Genomic DNA, 23,472 nt, shown 5'->3' with positions numbered 1-23,472 from the left:
GCATCCTTCCTTCCAAATATGTTGCAGATTCCCATCCAAAATGTTTTCAAATGAAAAAAAAAAAAAAAAACAAAAAACAATAACCTTTCTCTGCTTGCCATAACAGTTTCCATGGCGAAATATTTGCAATTCTTTTTCAGCAGAAAAGTTTTTACAGAACAGCACCTCCCAGGCTGCTGTGATGTGATCAGTACTCTGCTTGCCTTTCTGTCTTCTGCTGCAGTTATTCCAGTTGGCATAAACCACTAAATACTCTTTCCACCCACAGCCATAAGCTCAAATTTGAGTAGAATCACCACCACCATAAATTCACTGCTTTATTCCTTTTCTATCTCAAGAAACAAAAAATATTATAGGGTTTTTACCATTGCAAAACAAAAATGCTGGAGCCACCTCCAGCTCCCAACTCTAACACCACCCAACAATTTCCCAAGTTAGGAATCACCAACAGGCTACCAAAACCTACTACTGCTACCAAAACCTTGCCACATAAACCCACTACAGCAACAAACCATATACAGATACCTAGAGAAATATTTTGCCTTCTGATGCACCATGCAGAAGAACATAGGGCCAAATAGAACAAATATGATCAGATAAAAACGAAGATAAAACAAACCCAGCATCCTCTACACAGAAAATGGTCAGTACAACAAAGAAAGTATAGAATAGTTCCAGACAAAAACACAAGCAAGGAGACCCTGGTTACCAGTGGAGCACTTTGCATACCTCTCCAGCAAATTCCACTAGATCTCAGTAACCTTAACGGAGCCCCATGATCTGCTACTGCATCATCTTTCTGTAAAAGCCACCAATCCAGACTTACACCCTACTGCAACGTTGACCCACACCACATAAACATTTCACGTATTTGCTGATCCCATTTCCAGCCAGGCTATACACTGGGAATGTCCACCATTAGGAGCATCCTATTTCAAAACTAGGCAGTAAAGACTCAGCAATGTTGTAGGTGGCTTTTTGGCACAGTACCCCCATCAAGTCTGATGTGGGTCTGCATACACTCAAAAACAAAGAGTACCTTCTCTACATTTTGTCTAATATAATGTACTTTATCAGTCACTGGCAAAGAATGGCTAAATCGCAAAAGATGGAAGGCAGCTGTATTGGGTTTACCTGCCAAGGTTTTGGCAGCAGAGGGCTGCAGGGGTGGACTCTGTGAGAAGAATCCAGCAGCTGCCCCATGTTAGTTAAGGGCCAGATCCAGATGGCTCCAATGGGACTCACCGCTGGACAGAGCCAAGCCAATAAGCTATGTTGTTTGTGCCTCTGTGAGAGCAGATTTAAGAAAGGGGGGAAAAAAACACTGCTGCGCAACAGCAGCTGGGAGAGAGAGGAGTGAGAAGCAGCCCTGCAGCCCCCAGGGTCAGTGCTGCAGGAGGACAGGAGGTGCTCCAGGCATGCAGCAGAAGTTCCCCTGCAGCCTGTGGAGAGGCCCCTGGTGGAGGAGGCTGTCCCCCTGCAGCCCATGGGTCCCACATGGAGCAGATCTCCACGCTGCAGCCCGTGGAGGAGCCCCCGGTGGAGCAGGTGGATGTGGCCTGGAGGAGGCTGCGGCCCATGGAGAGCCCCCGCAGGAGCAGGCCCCGGGCCGGAGCTGCAGCCCGTGGAGAGGAGCCCACGCAGGAGCAGGGGGTCTGTGGGGAGCTGCCGCCCGTGGGGCACCCGTGCTGGAGCAGTTTGCTCCTGGGGGATGGATGGACCCCATGGTAAGGACCCGTATCTGGAGCAGTTCTTGAAGAGCTGCTGCCTGTGGGAAGCCCATGCCGGATCAGTTTGGGAAGGACGGCATCCTGTGGGAGGGACCCCACGTGGAGCAGGGGCAGGGAGTGACTGTGAAGGAGCAGTGGAGATGAAGCGTCAGGGAGTGACCGCAGACCCCATTGACCATTCCCTTGTGCCGCTCGAAGGGAGGAGGTGGAAAAAGGTGGATGGAGGGAAGGTGTTTTTAGTTTGAGTTTCTCACTGCTCTGGTTTGTTAATAATAGGTAATAAATTACATTAATCTCCTATGCTGAGTCTGTTTTGCCCATGATGACAATTGTTGAGTGATCTCCCTATCCTTATCTCAACCCTTGAGCCCTTTTCATTGTATTTTCTCTCCATTTCCCTTTGAGGAGGGGGAGTGAGAGAACAGTTGTGGTGGATCTTAGCTGCCCAGCTGAGTAAAACTACCACAACAGCCAAATTCAATTCTTTTTTTTTTTTTCTTTCCCAACTACTTTGAGACTTACAGACCCTTAAATTTTTCTCAGTGGAAACATCGATTCAAATTAAATCCTAAAGACAATAAGCATACTTTTCTCAGTTATGAGCTGTAGTCTTCAGTAGTAGCTCATGGATTTTCACGCATATGTAAACTGTATACTGAAAAACAGTCCAAGAGAATTAGGAAGCCTTTTCAAGTCCTGTCACATACATTCTGGCTTTTACTAATACTAAGCATACCATAGTTATACTATCAATTAAATCAAATATAATGATATTTTACATATAAATTCTTAATCCAAGAGCTAAATAGAATACAATTTCAGTAACCTCAGTCTGCAACTAGAAACCATCACCTTGCTACTTTCCCTTGTAGAGTTATAATTTTTAAAAATCCTACTCTCTTACACTGAAAACTCCCTTCAGAAAAACTATTTTTCAAAGGGTTGTCTCAGACATGGGATTCCTTCAGTTCAACATAAAAAATAAAGTCAGTGAGCAGGTTCCAAGCAGACATCGCTTCTACATTGAACACAATTTCTCTTTGAGTGCCAATTTCCATTTTAAGAAGTGAAACGGCTTCCTCTAGGGATTGCTGCGTATCCAAATAAAAGACGGAAAATATTATAATTAGAAATTAGTCTTGTAAAATGCTATTGTTTCTCACTGACAGGCAAAACAGCACTTGCAGTCTTGTCCAACCTGCATGTGAATGATTTTCTACTGTATCCCATACAATCTGGCCATGTTTGTCAAAACTCTTGGTCCCTGTGTAATTAAAGGGTAAAATAAGGATAACTAAGATGATGATAGAGAATATCAGAACCAAGATTGGCTGGCCAATAACTAGTTTTGCTTAGCCAACAGAAAATAACTTCTAGCCTGATGCACACTTTATATGCATTTCTTATTTTAAATAATTTTCATGAAATATATACAAACACTATATTTTTAACAAACTGACTAAATCAAATATTTAAGCACTGCAAACAATACTTGAAATAAAGTTTTATTTTAGAGACTTATGTGTGAATGGTGTATGTAAGTATATACGCAACACCATGATGACAATTTCCGTTTTGTTCCCCGTTTCTTGCTTATCAGTGCCCAATTTTAACTGTTGCAGATCTTAAGGAAAGGTTTTCAGGGAGCTATATATAGCATTGCTCCAAGACCTACCATCTAAATGCTAATAGCTAATTTCAGAACCATCAATTCTATATATATACTGTAGGTTGTTTCCAAACACGAATTACTTACATTGTTTGAACATGCTTCATCTACTATTGAACTGAAAAATTGCTATATAACAAACTTTCTCCCATAACTTTGTGCAGTGAGTTAATTCTCATTGCCCTAAACCATTTGGTTTCATCAGCCAAGTTGGCCATTTCTATTTCATCCACATTTCAAATATTTATTTTAATCACTTGTTGTAGCTAGTGAGAAAATAATTGAGGCTTGAAGAAAAAAAAGGATTAGTGAACTAAACATTCTGATAGTAAATATATGGAAGAATCATTTGTCTTTTACATGGAGAAGAATATCTGCTGAATATCTGCTGATCAGACTGTAAAGTAAGAAAACTTCTTTACTTATTTTGTTAGGATGAGGATCCTTTTCATAGAATGGCTTGGGTTGGACAGGATCTTAAAGACCGCTCCAACCCCCCTGCCATGGGCAAGGATGTCACCCACCAAATTAGGTTGCTCAGGGCCTCGTCCAACCTGGTCTTGAACACTTCCAGGGATGGGGCATCCACAGATCCTCTGGGCAACCTGTTCCAGTGCCTCACCACCCTCTGAGTTGAGATTTTCCTCCTAACATCTAATCTAAATCTCTCCCTTATTTTAGTTCAAAACCATTCCCCCTTGTCCTGTCATTATCTGACTGATCAAAAAGTTGCTCTCCATCTTTTTTTATAAGCCCCCTTTAAGTATTGAAAAGCTGCAATGAGGTCACCCCAGAGTCTTCTCCAGGCTGAACGTCCCCAGATGTTTTTGTAACCAAACAGGAACCAAAAAGGGAAAAAAAAAAATGAACTTTTTTTAAAATTATTATTTAAAGTAAATTTACTTCTATTTGTATTTATTTCCACATAAGTAAATATACAGAAAGTAAAAGTATTATAATTTGTAATGCTTGTGACAGTATATTGAATTAACATAATATTGTACCCTTATTTTACTGTAGGATTATGTACTTATAAATGAATGCACAATTATGTGCTCTATGGATTAAGAAGGATATTAAATAATTGGCTCTTGGATACTCTTCTACAAGTTATCCTGAAACCTGGCATTTATTTTTTTCTGTCATTACATGGTTGCACATATGACAGAACATCTTTAGAGGTTGCTTTGATTTCAGTACTAAAGACTGATTTCTTTCTATGAACAAGTACTACAGGACTTTATGTGTGACTATTTTAAGGGGGTGAACCAAAAATACACACAAAAAAAGTAAACAAAATTTAAGTTTAATAATTCAGAACTTTTAGAAGCTGTATCACTCTTCACCCATTTTTTTTTCAGATCAAGTTTCCAAATGAAGTCCTAGATGGCATAAAGAAAGCAAAAACCTAAACACATGGTACACTTCTGCGTAAGTTAAAACCTATAGTAAAATCATCTGTAAGCACAAGGAGATGATGTCATCTCAGTCTGAACGTAACCCCACGAGCACTGTGTAATAGAGCAGGAAAAAATAATTTATGTACTCAATACACGATCATCAGCTTGCAGAAGGGTCCCCATTGATTTTGCCATTTGATCTTCTATGAAGAATTCTAAAGAAATCCCAAAATTAATCCATCATGCAATTGCCAGGAAAGGATCAAGCTAAAACATTGCCTGATATTCGTGGTAAATACAGGAATGGCATGGATGCTCAGGTCACAGCATGTGATTGCACTGGGAACTGTGAAAACTCTCAGTAATGTCTTTCTACAAGTAAAACCAAAAGCCAGACACCAATACATTTTGGCCAGATAAACACTTGGGCTTACAGTCCAGATCTGCACACATATCTAAACACTTTACTGTTATTTAACAATCTCAACATGAGGTTGGCTTATGAATACTTTTGTTGGAAGAGGGTCTCAGTGCTTCCAGCTTCCAATACCTACTGCTGGCCCACAGCTCCTGCACAGCTGGGCATTTTCATTCTATTTAGCAACGACACTACAGCTAATTGAAAGCAATGGAGTCTTTTGGAAGGCAAAGAAAGGGGATATTAAACCTTTCCATCTCCTCAAACCAAAATGCTCAGATTCAGTCTCTGCCAGCAATTTTAAAGTAAACAAAGCCACTCTGACAGCAAAATGCATGACAATTCCAGCAAAGAGGAATGTTCCCAGTAAAGGGAGTTTATATTTAACTATATTTAAGCTGCAATACAATCCCTCTTCAGTCAGGCAACAACCATTTTCAATAATGCCTCTTATTCCCAGCTGTGGGGATTTTGCACTTCATCTCCTGATAGCTTTCACTCTTAGAGGTGAGGGACCTGAAATTAATTCATTTCACTAAGCACTAAATAAGGAAGCAAGCAAGTAAATAAATAAAATGCAGCTCCTCTCCCTCCTTGACTGTGCCAACCTTAGGTGAATGGTACAAGTAATTAGCCCTAACCTGTGCTTCCAGCACTGCCCTTACCTGGAAAAGTTAGAGAATTTATTAAGGAAATCACATACCTGCTTTCAATTACTCCATTGTATTGAGCTTTACTCTTTTTTACTTTTTTTTTTTTTTTTTCCCCTCCTGGAAAAGAAACTTAACAGTGCATTCAGCCTCCTCCAAATTCACACAGTAGCATTGCTAGTCACTGGAAAAGAAGGTTCTTTAGAACTACTGCTCTGGTCCCACCCCAGGCAGTGAAGGAGTGGTGCTGGTGGGAGTGGAAGGACCTAGCTTGTACTCAAATGCTCAGTCATCTGGAGAGGAGCCTGCATCCCTGAAAGCTTTCTTATTTACTTTTGTTGTTGTTGTTGTTTTCCTCCAACTGTGGTAATCTAAGGTGCAATCTCTCCCAACCTTGCACATATTTTAGGTGAACACTGTTAAAACACCATGAATAAGTCCAACACCATTGGTGATACCCACTAAGAGAAAGATGATTAAAAATATCAGAAGCTGGACATTTTACAAAAAAAATATTGAAAATATTTCTAACTGCTGACTCATGACTTTGCAGTATGATGTTGGAGAAGAAAGCTATAACACTGGAAGTTCAAAAGAATGGTGAACCGAAACTTGTGATAAAAAAAAAAAAAAGGAACAGCTGTATTATTCTTGTGCTTTATTTGAGAAGGATAATGCCAACAATAAAAAAATTGATAATTGTAAGCTCTTGTTTTATAAGTACAGGAAGCTTTTTTGAAAGGAAGAAACTCATTAACACACTGATGACAATCTTACATATTGTAAGATTCAAAAGAAATGTTTGAACCAATTTTCCATCTTGGAAACACTTCTTTTCATACAAGAGAAAATGTCTTTACAAAACAAGGGTCCTAGGGTGTTTAAGACTCCACTCATAAAACACACGTTGCTAAAGGAAAAAAAAAATCTAAAAGAGCATATTTTGTACATCACAAAATTCTCATGCTTCTTTTTTGTTGATTTTTCAATGCTCCATAATACTGAACTAAAACAACGTCTTCAACAATGCGAAAAGTGGGAGAGAAAAAAATCTCTCTTGAACAAGATCTGATGTGACTTTGCAGTCTGTTTATTCTCTGAAGAAAGAAATGCCTTTTTTTTTTTTCATGAGAAAGTAAACTTTTGTTGGGGATGAAACACCGCAGAACAGTAGTAAATGTTTAACCAGGGAGTCTTACAAAAGCTTTTCCAGTTTCTCACTGATCCAGTACCCTCTTTATCTGAACATCTTGTCTGTGCATTTTACAGATTTCCTAGCTGCTATAATTCTTCCAGACTGATAGCTCCCAGCAGCGCTGGGTAGCAGCAGGGCCCCATTGTACCAGCCACAATACAAAGCACAATGGCAGGCATTTTATCTGCCCCAAATTGCTTATAATCCAGCGGCTGTGATGCACAGCTCACTGCTGATAGCACAATCATAGCTGGGAAACAGGACGTTGTTTCGTAACGTTGCTACCATCTCACACAAAGAGTTAAAGGCGTATTTGTCAATCCGGAGCAAAAAGGTTTCCTTTTGAAAGCAATCAAGCATTTGAAATCTCTCTAGCCACTGACTATTCAGGAAATCAAAATGTTATCCAGGACACAGCCTCCACTTTTACCAGAGAAGCAGCATGCTTCACAGTCCTCTGGCATCAGAGTCATTTTAGGTACAGTTATGTCATTTGACAAAAGCAGATAAGGCTTTTCCCTCCCTGTGCAGTATTTCTGCTCCCAGACTGCAAACGATCATAATTTCACGAGCATCCGTGTAGAAGGGGGTATGTGGGGGGAAATAAATCAGGTTGGCTGCTTTCTGTATGTAGGACACTGCAAACTGACTACAGAAGTTGCTTGCTGAATACCAGGAATAAATCCCCTGGTTTTGTTTCCACCTTCCATTTTAAAAATCAGACTTTTTACATACATGCTCACCTGCAAGGCTGGGACCTCTTAGTGATCTTTAGTCTGAATTAGCTGAGAACTGCAGTCTTTGACATACTACAGCTTAACCACAGGGTTGCTAATTTTGTCTTTTAGGCATAACTAATAATGGTTTTTAAATGAAGCTGATACAGAAGCACTGCTGTTTCTGTCCATACCTCGCACACACAGGAGATTTTTGCTCCTTTAGAGCTAATTCAGCATTTACCCAAATTATGTAAATGAGACTGCCTAACAGGAAGAAAGAAAAACTTAAAGCTGATCTGCTTTAGAGGAAACTTCTGTTCTGCTGACGGTGGATCTCTTTCAAAATGTTTGTCTCCCAACGCTCAACCCTGACCCTCCATCCCCTGGCTGAAGATGGAGTTTGGACACGTCTTTCTCTTCAAGCAGTAATAAAAGGATTTTGAAAAGTTATCATACGAAAACCTGGTACATGAAGAATGGCTACTACTTAACACCTGCTTAACTATTACATCCAGACTATGCTATTCTAAAGGCAGTTTTAATTTTTCTCCAAGAGTATTTCTGGGATGGATGCACTATCTGAAACCAGGTGATGATGTCTCTGCAGCACAAGGTATTTCATTTCAGCTTTCACAATTAACAAGCACACTGAAAGCACTGTGAAGGTATTGGAAGAGCAGTGGGTTTGTCAGGTGCTCTTGCTCTCTTACATGTAAGTTTGCGGCAGAGGTAATGGAAGGCCAACACTAATTATGCTGATATTGTGCAAATTAGAAAGCCACAGGTAGAAAGCTTTGGGGAAAAATAATATAAATATGCCACATGGAAACATGACGTACAATCACAAGCCACATTTTCTTTTATTTCTTGCAGCAAGTTTCATGAATGAGAGAGAAAGCCTCCAGGGTACAGGTTTGCTAAATGCACCTCTCTGAGGATGAAGCCAGCTTTGCTCTTTCTTCATAGTTGACTTTCAACTGCCAGACTTTGATGGCAGAATTCATCAAGCCTCTGTCTGCTTTCAAAAGAAACACCCCTTGTGATATTACTCTTTGGCCAGTATTATTATTTCTATCTGTCTCAAAAAAAGAAAAAAAACACAAAAAGAGCAATTCAGGCACTATGCTTTATCAGAGGCGGGGCTGTGTAGGGTGAGTGAGGAAAACACGAGAACATCCCATTAAACCTGACCTCCGCACATGTAGCAGCACTGACCTGGACACGGATGCTGCTGTGGGCACTGGCACTCTCTGGGGAAGCTGCTGATCTTTTGAACTCCAGCTTGGAAACAAATTCCTAAGGTGACCTGAAAGCTTACAGGTCTGCACAGCTCTAACACATATATAGTCTACATGATACAGGATATGTCCTGATGGAGAGACAGCATTAGGTAACCAGTATTAAAGGAAGAGCAACACTGAAGGGAAGGGTGGAGGATGAGTAAGGAGGAGGAGAAGGAAGGAAGGAGAAGAAATCCCCAAAGGAGAAACCCAGGAGATGAATTAGTAGAGGGGAGAGTCAGTGGATTCGTTTTCGCTTGTCTGCCCAGACCTTGGTAAAGCTTGTAGGCTCAGCTTACTATATTTAGAAATGGATGTCTCCCTGCAGGTTTAGTCAGTGATTTGATCTTGCTGCAGGAAGAGAAAGGGTGAGGACAGAACATCCTCCTGCTCCACCAGCACTGAAATTATATTTTAGATACATCTAAGTCTGTGCCAAAATAAAAGACTCACACAGTTTTGAATCTGGACGTGGAATTAAATATACTTACATAATTTCAGCATTAACGGTTGGGCATGAAAAAGCCATTCCTACTTCCTGATCAAATCTAGTCTCTGAAAGCTGATGTAGTTTCCCAGAAAAAGCTGGCAGGTAGGCTGGATTTCACTCTGAGATACCACTACTCTCCTTCACTCCACACCCCACTATGTCTTTACAATAGAAACAAACCAACAACTGTTTGCAAATTACCAATAAAACAAATAAACGTCTTGCTTTTTAGTAGCATGTTTTAGTGGTGGACTTGTCAGTGCTAGGCTAAACGTTGGACTAGATGATCTCAGAGATCTTTTCCAACATGACAGTTATGATTCTATAATTCTATGAAAACATAAATCCCAACAGATTTTTAATTCAAACAAAAACAATAAATGTGTTTCTGACAGAAAACACACTCCATTATTTGGCTGTGCCATCTTTATGCCAGCTGAACAAGGGAAAATTGGGGTTAAATTAAGAGATGCTCTTAGATACTTGATACCAATTCAAAGGTAAAGCACAGCTGGAAGAGACAGCTGCCTATTAAAGCCAAGAGGAGGATAGATGTATTCTGAGGGAGAGGGGAGGGGTTCCTGCTTGACAATATTAAATTCAAGTGGTCTGCAGGGAACTTTCACGTTGAGAGCACTGAACAGCAAAGGCTGTCCAAAATTGATACAAATACATTGTCAAGCTGCTGTGACAGACCCATTATGGGTGAGCAGCTTAGCAAAACTGTCTCAAAATACAAATGCCACAAGTTCAGAAGAACTTGAGCATCTGACTGTCCCAACCACTGCTGAGGTCAGCAGGAGAATGCTGGCAGCAAAGAAAAGTGGCACATCAAGGAAAGCCTTATCCACAAAGCCACCACCCAAGGAAAGACCCTTTGTCACATGCCAGTGCTGCCACTCTGCAAGACTACACTTTTTCAAACAGACATGCTCTCACAGTTGCTCTCTTCTTGTCCAGCTACAGAAAGAAAATTTTAATGCAGTTACAGAAAACAAGCAATACATCTGTTTTCATATGCAGATTTCCCAAGTTATATAAAAACCTTACAGCACATGACAATTTTTATTGTCACAAACTAATGAAAGATCAGGAAAAGAATGATGACTTAGTGCTGGCAGTGACTTGAAACTTGTTAAGTTCCATTTCCACAGAGGTGTTAGAAGTAACGCTTGTGAACTCATACTTAGGAGTATGCATGTGATATGTATGGGTAAGTGAAGGCTAAAGCCTCAGTTTAGTTCTCAAACAGAATATCCAACACAAAAATAAGTTTTACAATAACAATTAAGGACATGTTGCAACTTTTATTCACAGTTATGAGATTGTTCAGGAAAAAGTGTTTCAGCATATGCTTATGTCCCTTTAAAGTCTCAAGAATGTGCTTTAGTGATCTCTGCATCCATGGCTTCAGTGAGTAACTCAACAGCAAAATTCAAGGGATCTTCAGAACAACCACAGGTGGCAGGATGGGGACTGAGAAAAGGTGAAGTATATTACTGCAGCTCTTCAGGAGGGCTTTTCTCATACTGTGATGAATTTATTAGAAAATACGGAGTCATTTACAAGATATCCTATTATTTATTTCCTTTAAAGCAAAAAAGCTTTATCCCTCTTTTCAGATCTATCCACCATTGCAAGGGAACGGCCAGAACAGGCACCAAAATTTCAGAGATGTCTTGGTAATTCAGCACAAGATAAACATTGCTGTATGTGTAGATCCAAGTGTAGAGACATAGGAAAAAGCACATCAGATCAAAGGCTTAACTAAATATGCCCTGTTAGCCAACAGTAGACACTGAATTGTGGTAGGTGCACTCATTGTAAAACTACAGACTACTCGTTTATTAAGATTAAACCTTGGCCTTGCTCCAAATTACATGTCTGATGCCACAAGATAGGAAGAATAACAGGGATTCCCTCTTGGGTGATGACCAGCTAGCCCCACACATTGCTCCACTGATGAACTACTACTGAGAAATCAGGCAAAAGCAAAGGTTCATGCACAAACCAGGTCACACAAACATCACTTCTCTTTCCTCTCTCTTTCTGTTTTCATCTCTCCCTCTTTTCCAATGCTAGTGATCCATCTATGAGTGAAGCCTTACTGCAGAAACACTGTTTTTAAACTCCACTCAATAAACAAACAACTGACACTACGTCTCCTAACCCAAGCCAAGCTCCAACAGTGAGTTTCATCCCACTACAATGCAGCCAACGCTTCATGGCTTGTTCCCGGGATGAAGATTCCTCAATCATGTCAAGGAGCTGGTCAATATTCATCATACAGACTAAACACTTTCTCACACGCTTTCCCAAAGAACTCTAAAGCCACCTGGGTAATTCAGCAATCACCTCTTCTCTGCTCCCGTCCCTCCCCCCAGTCACACATTTTTTAGAGCAAGCCATGCAGAGTGTAATACAATACAGATTTTATCATCTATACACCTCAAGATTTGCAGGAGTGAACATCTTAGTGCGAGTTCTAGCTTTGGAGGGTTTTTGAAGAAGGGCATTTGCTTCTTTTATACAGGCCAGGCCTCCACTGGTGTTGGTTGTTGCTGTTGTTGTTGGGTTTTAAATCATAACTAGCTATAGTTGTCATGAACTCTGATTAGATATCCAATCTAACAGACTGAAAATTTTGCACATAAGTCTCAAAGGACTGCATTAGATTACCAGTAAATATTTGATGAAAGTACATGATCTCCAATTTTTCAGTGTGTCCATATTAAAGTAAAAGAGATACCAACTTATGGAAGTGTTCTCTAAACTAACATCATCAAGCCATAACCTTAACACATTGGATAAAGAAAGAGCCATTAACATAAGCTGCTAGGCTTCCATGAAACCAAAGAAGAAAATAATGAGGCATCAGGCAGAATAGCGTTAACTAAAAATCAAAATAATAATAATAAAAAATTAATACAACAGCCTCTAGTATTTGCTGTGCATATAATATCAGGTTGTTAATTTTACTGATATCTTTCTGAGCCTCTGCATGTTACAGTGTCCCCCTACCAGAAACAACACTTGCAGAACTGAAATAGGCTCATTTTCAGAAGCTCTGCCTCCACTAAAATTTTATTCGAGTTTTCCTCAGTTCCCAGTTCGTCTCTGTGAGGAACAGTGTGCAATGTGCTGAACTGTAAATAGAGTTATTAGTGTAATAAATCGTTCTAATAACCAATTTAAAAGCAAAACAATGTGGGAAAAAAAAAATAACTAGAAGAGTGCCATTAAGAATAAAACCTGGCTATTTCTAAATCTTTTCACATGTTCAATTATACTGGTTAGCACATGCTAAGCATGTTAAAGACATTGTGTTAAAAAATAAATAAATAAAAAAGAACTGTCAGGGTTCAGCAGGATATGCTCTATGTCAATCTCTTTTTTAATGAAAACGTGTAAAGTAGATGAAGATCATCATGTGATGACTAATTCTTAAACTTGGATTGGCTCTGACTTCTTTTATATATAGCGTGTGTTAACAGTACAATTTACCTTATTCAGCACCTCTCCCATGCTTGAACTCTATGCGGAAGATGTTCCTCCATTTTTTAAACATACCAGCTATTGGCATTATTATAACACATAAACAATTGTTCACAATTTCCTCTGGGAAGTTAGATTCACTTTTGCCATCCTTAGAGGACCTGACTGAACCTGTCCTCTACATCTCTGATTTCATATCTTTTTGCTCGACAAACCATGTAAATAGTAATTAATGCAGGATGTATCAAGGAGGGGATCTACCATCACAACAGGTGATGAAACAGTAGGAACAAGAGAAACCCAATGAACTGAGCCAGGGATAACTAAGGACATTTTAAATAATATTTCTTCACCTTCCCATCCCCAACAGCTTCTCCCTGTAGTTCCTTCTCCATAACCTCTGCCACTGGACTCTCACTTTAGGATTCGTCCTCTGACTCTTAGCTCCGTATTTTCAGCTTCCAGGAATTTCCTTCCCTGAACCAGCTGCCCGTGCTTCCCTTCTCTTTTCAACAAAGTGCTCTTCTTGTAACAATGAAAGTCTCTCCATCCCTCTCCCCACATAATGAGCTCTCTACACATCAGATCTACTGGCTGACATCTATTTTTTTTAGGACATTAACAATGGTACTTGAAAATTTTTTTATGTTCCATGAGCTGACAGTATTGCGTGCGTCATAGACTGTTATTCTGTCACCCTTCTTTGAGTTTCAGCCTGCTGCATAATTGGTGTGCCATTTCCTCAGGATCAGACCTGATGGGCCAAATCAGGCTTTGTACAAAAGCAGGCTGCCCTGAAATGTTGTGCAGTCTCCATCCCTGGAGATTTTCAAAAGCTGCCTGGACATGGTCTTGGACAGCCTGCTCTGGGTGTCCCTGCTGGAGGAAAGGGTTGGACCAGGTGACCTCCAGAGGTCCCTGCCAACCTCAGCCATTCTGTGAGTCTATATTCTAAAGCATCGGATACTTGCTTCTGACACGGTGAGGGAAAAATTGACCATGTAATTTTAGCCTCTTTTATGGAAGGATCTATTTATAAAATGCCTACATCTTTTATGACACGAGAAGATACCTACACAGACACAAAGAGGAAAACCTCTTCTGAAAATATGAGCTCTAGGAGTGTCATCTGTTGAGACGAATCCTCCTGTTTCTGCAAGGAAGGAAAGATCCACATATTTCTGCAGGACTACTTTCCTTCCTCTGCTTCCCATAAGAAAGTAAGAATTGATTTATGCAATCCATAATAAAAAACAATACAGCAATGGAAAAACATATCCATTTGACCCAGCGTTACCAATCGCTCTCACACAACACACACATTTCTCTCATCCACTCCTGCAATAGAAGCGCATCTCTCAGTCAAGGAATTCATGGTCAGACCACATTAAGTGCCTGGCTCTATAATTTATTGCAAGGTGTATTACACACATACAGAGCTATATTTTATATAGCAAAAGGTTTATTTTGGCTAGGAAGGGATGAGTTTCTGAACTAGAAATCAAAACATACAAACATTTTAGAAACTACTCAAGCTATGTGCTGGCTGGAATGGATAGCAAGCTGTTCTGGTGCTAAGTATACTATTATATATTTTACATTCCCTATTGTTAAATTTACTGACATTTGTTCATCGTCCCAATGTTGGACCAGTGCTGGCAGTTTGCCTTTGATGGTCTGTACCAAACTGTCTGAAAGATGCAGCTTAAAACAAAACAAAACAAAACAAAACCAACCAAACAAAAAAAAAACAACTACAATGTATTTGGTATCTTGCAGAGAAGCAATTGAAGTAAAATGGTCTGAATGGAGCTAACTCTCTCCTACATAGTTTAATAAAGTGAATGCTCTGAAGTATCAACAAGTTCTAGAAATTTATCATCATATTTATACTAGTAGAGAAAGCATTGACACTTTTCTGTACTTTCATTTTTAAATCCTAACCATAAAAAACAAAAAAACAAAACCAAACAAAAACAGACAACAACTTGTATTGTAAATAGAATTAAAAATATCCTACCAAGAATATATATTTTGTCTAGATTGCTTCGAAAAAAAAGTTCCTCTGCAACCTGAAAAATTACATCATTAGGCAGTATCCCAAACTGGATTTCAGAGGTGACAAACTAACAGCCATTTGTCATTTCCATATTTTTGCAGATTTCCCAGAAATTTCTACTGCAAGCTTTAGTTCAACTTTGTTTGTCAGATCAACTCCATCCAGTTAAATACACTTGTCTACACGCATCTGCCTGCGTGAGACAAGAAGTGCAGAACTGCTTCTGACTGCCACAACCTATCCACTAATCATTTCCTCAAACAAGATGAGGCCAACATCCTTTCAAATTTTACTCTACTCTCTCTGGAGCTGGAGCAGCCTCACATACTCCAGCCTAAATGAGACCTCTGCTTGGTCATGGCACTGATTCATGACTGTAAGACCAAACTGGCCTGTAGCTTTATACCCTAAGTGTTAAACAACTGCCATAGACAATAAAGTTCAATGAACAGCACAATAAAAAACTCTACCCTTACTTTAGTCTGTCATTTATGAGGTAGCTACATGCTTGGATACCTTCCTTACAACACTGCTCATATGATTAAATAGATGAAGAGAACAGAGAAGAGAAAGAGTGCCACTAAGTAATTTAGCATCACTATTACTACATCCAAACACTTAGTTATCTTTCTGTGAGCATGTGCTCTATGTACCAGTTATAATGGATTTTCTGAGCTGTCTCCAGATAAGACCAAAGATCCTTTTTCACACTAAAATATCTTACCAACTTACTCAGCAACCAGGCATATTGAAGCTACATTTTGTGTTCACTTGTCTCCTGACACATATCGCTTCTGAAATAAAAGCTCATTAATAATAATATAAACCCTGGTTTTGAAGCGTCATTTGGGAGAGAGCAAAAGAAGTCAGATTTTCATTCCTCCTCCACCAGCACAGATGCAAAATAAGTAGGATAATACATCTACTTTGCACTTAATATAATAAAACATGCCAAAATAAGTTACCTATCACATCAGATCTCCATGAGCCAAAATTCCACCTCAATCCGAAGAAATCGTGACCTGTTGGATATGAAGCGATCCATTTTCACCAATGATAAAAACTTGTCCTCCTCTACAACAGGCTAGCCAGCCATATATTTTTGTGGGGAAGAAGAAAAAGCCTTTTGTCACCACAGAGAACTTAGCGTGCCAAAACTTCCTTTTTGCTTTCCATTACAATTCAAATACTAACAGATATCTTACATTTCCCAATCAGCAGTCTATATTGTTTTAATCTTCATAGAGAATATTCACTGAGATTTGTATCATTAGGATGATGGCATTTTGGTTCCAAGAAGTGTCTCAGAGAAAATTACAACCCCCCCAAAGTTTACTGATTAAAAAAAAATAAAATTGTACACACAAATTCTTACAGTGCCAATAGTGCCCTTTGAACAAACCTGCAAAGCCCAGAAACCAAAATGTTCCTTCCCTCTTCCTTTACTTCTACAGTTTTTTTGCTCCTTTCTAAAAGAGTCTCTCACAGTGAAAATTCAAAAGAAGGGAATGGAAAAGAGGGGGTATGGAAAGAATTAATAAGGACTGTCAGGGAGATGAGAGAAATGCCATTATGTGTGTGTTTTTTTTGTGGTTTTTTTTTTTTTTTTTTTAGAAAATCAGCCCTCTGAAAATCATAACCATCACATAGATTTCTGATATTCATACAGTCTAACTGGGATTTAGATAAGTTTTGCTGAAATTTCTATAAAACAAGGCAAATGAGACTCTCTAGCAGCCAGTGTTCTCTAGAAACAAGCAAACATTAGCAGTCTCCAACCTTCATTAATGTATGTAAAACGTATTGTCAACGTTAAGATTGTTCTCAAAAAGAAAGTGTGTCAAGTTTCAACTCACGCTAATTTTCAACTAGCATGAAAGCAATATAACATGAAATTTATGCAATGATACAATACGCAGTCTACATCTTTTGGTGTACAGAGTTGTAACGTACTATGTTAATCGCCTCTGAAGTGAAGCACAAAACATGAATCCACCTTTACTGACTTAAATTGTTTCACTGACTCCACTTAAGTAGTGCAAAAGATCTGGTTTCAGGGTAAGCTGAGAAAAGAAACACAAGTCAAGAAAGTTTAACCTATGACACCAGCCATTGATTTTTCACTCAATTTTTTATTAACACTGGCCTTCCTATTTTTCCCTTGGTCATATGGTTGTAGGGAACTCCACTACATCAGAACGAGGTCAGTAAGCAAAAGCACAATCCCATTTCCACTCAAGTGAGTGGAAAAGCTTCGATTAACTTGATAGGAAGTTATAGCAGAGCCTGAAGAGCAAAAGATACCCTGCATACTTTTTTTTTTCTTTAGGTAAAAATTAAAAATGTAAATATTTTAGAAAAGAGGGGGAAAAAAGCAGGTATTTGGGAGAGTTGAGAGAGGGGAATATTTGTGGTTTTGTTTGTTTGTTTTCAGAGGAGCAGGGTTGACTCATAGCCAAGTGCAAACAAGAAAGTAAAAACTAACATTGCATTATATGCCACAATGGAAAAACAACAACCTGGTTTTATAATGCATCAGGAAATTTCCTCAGAAATAATGCCGGCACAGCACACTTGCAAGGCAGAAAGAGGAAAAAGATGCAGAACTGAATAAGCAATTGGGGAAGGAGAAAATTTATAACGGATCAATTAGAGACCATCAAATTTCTAATACTGCCTGTAAGAAAATTGCTTTGCTGAACACTTACACCTTTGTATGAGAAGATTGTTAGTTCTTTCTGCTGATTTGCACCAATTGCTTGCTATTAAAATGATTTTCCTAGGGAACATTTCAATCATTAAAATAGATGAGCTGGACAATGCTCTGCAGCTCAGCTTAAATTCATCCACTGTTTTAAAACAAACAGTCCAAAGCTGTTTTCCCCCTATATGTGAGCTATATATCACTTTGTTTTCCATTAACTTAGTCCTGTCTCTTGAATAACTTTGAAGTAATGTTTGCATTAGGTCCTTGGAAGGAGTCAAACTCTTTTTTAATTATGGAGATAAAGGAAATGAAACCAGCTCCTTTGCTCCCCTGCTGTTCTCAGGGGGATCTATCCCTGCTTTTCCCTGAAGGTGTACAAGTGGTGCGGACATCGGTGGGTACTCCTGGGAGTGAGGAGGTCTGAGCAGTGTACCCCCTAGTAACAGCCTCATCTCAGATGGGCTTCCACAGCCTCCTCCTGTGAGGATCTCAAAACGTTTTAAAAGTTGAGTGGCAGTATGAGCACACTGGCACATCGGCTTCACATATAAGAAGTATTTGCTAAAGGCTGAAGGAAAAATCTTAATGCTTTAGGACATTTAATATCTTTAGGAGTGTTACTCACACCACTTTTTTCATCTATAGTGCCTTTACCTTTATTTACATTTTTGATTAGAGGAAGGCTTATATGAATCAATCTGACCATAACAGAAATATATCCTATTCAGTCGTTGACATATATGGCCATAGATATCATTATAGATAATAAATAAAAATCAAACACTAAGTTTAATCCACTATATTTTTTTGTCTTTTAATTTAAAAACTTATGCTTTCATCATATAAAGAGCTGAAATATCATTTCATTTTTAGATCAAGATGGAGTTCATGACTCAATCTTCTTTTCCCTCTTCCTTTCCAAAGACCACCACCTTTCAGTGCACAGCATGCCATTATGCCATACTAATGAGGGGAAAGTTCCCTGAATGAATTCTATTAGATGTGCTTGGTGCTCTGTTTGTCTGCAGTACATCTGTGTACAATAGGGGACATTTTATCTTTGGACTAGACCTTAAGAGAAACCTCCTGAAAGCTGATACGAATACAAACAGAAAAACGTGCAAGCTGCACAAACCAGCATCCAATTTCTTAAAAGAGTTAAAGCTTCCAAAAGGATTAGTTTGGTCAGTAATATGGACAATTCAGCATGCAGTGCTATTCCATTTTCCTCTTAAAGTAGTTTTATGCTTACAGTGTATTTGTAGTTTTTTGCAGCCTTAAACTAAAGGTCCTCAACTTCAAGTTATTACTGCATGATGTCTGATACAAAGCATTAATTTCCAGTTTCAAGTATGGGGAAACAGTTACAGAACAAATACCATGCTGCCTCAGAGGACACAGGCTGGGTAAGCCACCACATAGCCCCTGTGCAAAATGTTCAAATGAGACACTCGTGATGAGATACGGAGAGCAAACCCCAATGACCCGGTCAACAGCCTGCTCCCTCCATCTCAGGGAACAGACAGGCAGACACTGGGAGTCATGCAAGCCAATGACCATGTGGGATCCCTGTGGTGGATCCCCCAGCCAGTGGATTCCAAGGGCTCCTTTGGGAGATTTTGCTAGCATGGGTTTTAAGAGAAATCTCATGAGGCTGCCTTTCTTTTTACTCCAGCCCATAGGATGATCAAACCCTGCGATAGAGCCATTACTGTTTCATAACAGCGGTGCATCAGGAGATAGTCACTCAAAAACAACAACAAAAGAGCTACAACACAACACATGTGGAAAGATGAGCTCTTGATTTAGGATCTAACTTTACTTTTTCGCCTGTCATACAAGCCTGCACACTCTACTGTAGTGATCAACTGCAAGATAAATCCCACTTTGTCCTGTTTCCTAACCATGAAGCACTAAATAAGTAAAGCACTAGATAAGGATGACTTCTTTTATCCAGTAGAGCAGGAGACTATTGGTAATTCATTTAAAAGGAAAGAAATTTAGATGGAAATAATAATAAAACCTGACAGTGTTGATGAAAATAACATAGTATTTTCTTTTACAATGAAATTTAATATAATTGAAAATTTGAAAGGTTTGGGACTGAAATTCTCTGCTCAGAAGTTACAGAACAAACTTGAACAATACAAGCTTTTCCAAGCCTGTTTTCACCTAAGTCTCATTATATCTGTGGTTTTCTGAAAAACAAAAACAGAACAGAACAAGAAAAAACAAACACCAAACCTAATGCCCAAGCCCAAGAGGTTAGCTAGTTTGGATTGTTTAGCTTCATTCTGGAGAACACACCAATGAGCTTCCAGTTTCAAAATATAAATATATATCCACAAGGAAATAAAATTTCAAAACCAAATTACCTTTTTGAGTTCCTCCCCACCAAAAAGCAAATGAAACCAAAACAACAAAAAACTTATCAGATAACAATTGTTCACCACTGAAGATTTAAACCTGAAATCCTTTAACTTAATAAGCACGTGGACTCCATTGTTTTGTATGGTGTGTAAGAATTTAGTTTGCACAAAGGAAAAAAGACAGAAAAACACCTTGACCAAACCATTGCAATAAGGTTTTAAGACCATTTTACAGTGGAGCCAATGAAAAAAAATAGAGGATCTGTCCCTAAGTTACTGAGAATATATATATATATATATATATATATATATATATATATATTTTTTTAAATAAAAACAAACAAAAGTAGTTTTACCAAGCAACATTTGGATTTCATAGTATGCATTTGGGAATGCTTTATCTCTAAACTCTGAAAAGACTGCAGTGTTTTAGAATGGTGTTACAAGGAGCTGGACCTTGTTAAAACACTAGCATGACTCTGAGAAACATCACAAGTTAACACATTTGGATAAATACGTAAACAAGGCAGAAGTGGGGGAAGGAAAGCAGCTTTGCATCTCAATTATGAAAGGCTAAAGCTAAGATACAATTGCTGAAAGTATCAACGCCACAATTATTTACATGAGTTCAAAACTTTTAACTACCATAATTAATTAAGATTTTCCAGTATCATAGGTAAACTCAAATAGGCTGCAACGATTATGCACACAGATTTCTGATGTAGCAAAGTGAAAGCTAACAATTAAAAATGCAATAGCTTCTTAAAAGGCTGGCAGCAGTTGTGCCCTGACAAACCACTCATTTAATCAGAGGCTTCCTGAAACTCATAGGAGTCTTGCATCTATCAGGCACCCACAAATCACATAAAGAAGGAATGAGATTAGACATACTGCAAAGAATTACAAAGCGAGACGGGAGCTAATGACATGTCAGGAAGAGCATTAAAATTGAACATTTAAAGAATCACATGTGGATCAAATACAAATACACGAGTTTGGCCAGGTCTGTGGCAGTGCTGAGCTGTGCTCTCACAGAGCATGGGGGCACACTTTCACCAGTGTTTTCAGGTTATTTATACTGATGATTTATACTGATGTTTCATAGCTCTGTTTACAAGTCAGTGAGAGCTCTGGATGCTTGAAAACAAAAGCCAATTTATAAAGCACCTAAATATACACTTATATACAATTAAACATACATTTAAGTTCCAAATGGCTGGCAACTTTTTAAACTTTGGGTTAGACCGTACATGTGTCATAAATCTCCACACCCTAAGAGGTTCTTATTTCTGTATTTCTTTTCCTCTTAACTCACAAGAAAGCAGGAAAAGATTAAAAAAATAATAATAAAAAAGATTGATCTCTAACTTTTTACATATAAGCAGCTTATTTTTCTTCAGGTAAGGTAATTATATGTGTAAAACAAACAAAAAAACTAAATGAGTTGATGTAGCAGCAACAAAACACTTCATTTTCCCCTATTCTCCCCCATAAACTTATATATAATCTCAGAAGTATAAAATTGTAAAGGGTTGACATACATCCAAAATACTGATGATTTTTAAGAGTCTTTCTTTACCTTTCAAAACCCTTAGATAATTTGTAGTGCCCCTGCTTGTCAGATTTCAGAATCCATGATCACAGCTGCGCATGCTGGGTCTTTCGGCCTTTCAAAACAGACATACAAAGGAAGTCATGGAAATAATGCCTTAAATAAAGGGGTCGGTATTGTCATACCCACTGAACAAATTCATTTACAACCACTGACTAAATCCATTACAGGTGTTGGCAGCTTTAGATCTATGTATTGCGTTTTGGTGAATAAATGCCACTACATATTTAGCCTTTATAGAGCAAAGCTTTTATTTTGTGTATAAATCTGCGTTTAATGAGCCTTGAAAGAGATGATTGCTAAATAACAGCCTGCTGCATTCAAGCTCAACTGCCTCCAATTATATTGTTTATAATTATATAATTGTACAATATAAAGTGTGTCCAACAATCCCTCTGTTTTATTACTGCACAGCACTATGACACTGATGTAAATCACCTTTCCACTTTCACAGTCAGCCCCTTTCATTTTGCTTACTCAGCTGACAAAAACACACACGGAACTGCACTTTGACTGTTGAATATATCAAACCAGCTTACCAGCCTCAGCATAAATGTGAAAATAATGGAAGTGGCCAACCCACAAAGCAGAAAGGGGAAAAGAAAGGTATTGCTAGATAAAAGAAAATAGGAAAAAAAAATAGATTAATTCAAAATGATGCGTATTGTTTTTAAAACTGTTTTCTTAGGGTGTTTCTTGTTAGCAGTTGCTTCTGAATACACTGCCTATCCAAAATTCCCATGACAGTGGGTGCGTTGGCAGGTAATGTTCTTTGCATTGTTCTTTCCAAAACTGCTATATGGATACTGCAGCATTTGCCATAACGGTGCTAAAATTAGCAAGGATTTTATTAGCAAACACGTCATTACACTGTTAAACGCCTACACAAACCTGTCTTCTTCCCCCACCTCCATCAGAATGGAGCAACATTTCTTCTGTTTCATCATTTGCAAACTCATCCAACTTTTAATCGGTTAAGCAATCTAACATACCGTCACTCAGCACATACTTAGAATAATTCCTGCCACAGAAATTCTAGCCTCAAAGTCATCCAGAAAACTCTCTTTTGACTTAGCAGTGATGGCATTTCATTACTTTGATATTACTTGCTGGGCATACGCTCTAGAGTAATAAAATCCCTGTTTTCAAATGTGAGGTAAAGCCCTCCACCTGCCCCCTATTTTCGCTTCAAGCACACCATCTAGACAGGATTTTTTCCTTTCCTATTTGGCCCGCAACCCTCTCAGCCCCAGTGCCTGGCCCATTAACCAGCGAAGCTGTGGGACCAGAGTTACAGGGCAGGAGGGCTCCCATCGGTCTCTCCATCAGCAGAGGGTGGCACGCAGCCACCTGCTAACTTGCCCCTCTGTCCTCTTGGCTGCCTCTAAAGCCACTGCTCAGAGTTGTTCCAAACTCCCTTTTAAAGTCCTAAACTTCGCCGTACTCCAAATCAATATGCTAAATTTTGCCTTGATGATTGGAAGCAAGGATGCTTTTAAGGTTTTCAGTGCCATTAGATGGCAAGAGGTTGGGCCCTTAAGAGTGGGCTTTACGCGTAGGGCTTCACATCCTCTGAACTCTTCCAGTTTCTCCTCCTGCCTTGTCAGCATTTACACACCTTTGAAACTTTTGAGCTTGGAGGGGTGTTTGCAGTCAGACGCCTCTCTCTGTGCTTTATG

At 39.0% G+C, this 23,472-nt stretch overlaps 1 protein-coding gene across 23 annotated transcripts in view; it reads right to left on the bottom strand.

The window, feature by feature from the left end:
• LOC121065899 (poly(rC)-binding protein 3-like) overlaps positions 1–23,472 on the bottom strand; it is a 514,190-nt gene that overhangs the window by 302,658 nt on the left and 188,060 nt on the right. For 7 of the 23 annotated variants that reach the window (XM_040549036.1, XM_040549040.1, XM_040549034.1 and 4 more), the window contains one exon: positions 16,071–16,127. The exons of 15 other annotated variants lie outside the window; for them this stretch is intronic. The gene's annotated coding sequence lies outside the window, so the exon portion shown is untranslated. Of the gene's footprint in view, positions 1–16,070; positions 16,128–21,760; positions 21,779–23,472 lie in introns of those variants that run through there. One more of the 23 variants, XM_040549043.1, reaches the window with a different exon arrangement.

The sequence above is a fragment of the Cygnus olor genome, chromosome 2 (assembly GCF_009769625.2).
Source record: "Cygnus olor isolate bCygOlo1 chromosome 2, bCygOlo1.pri.v2, whole genome shotgun sequence".
NCBI lineage: Eukaryota > Metazoa > Chordata > Aves > Anseriformes > Anatidae > Cygnus > Cygnus olor.
Note: the sequence above shows the minus strand (reverse complement) of the source record. Positions and strands in the feature narration are given on the sequence as shown.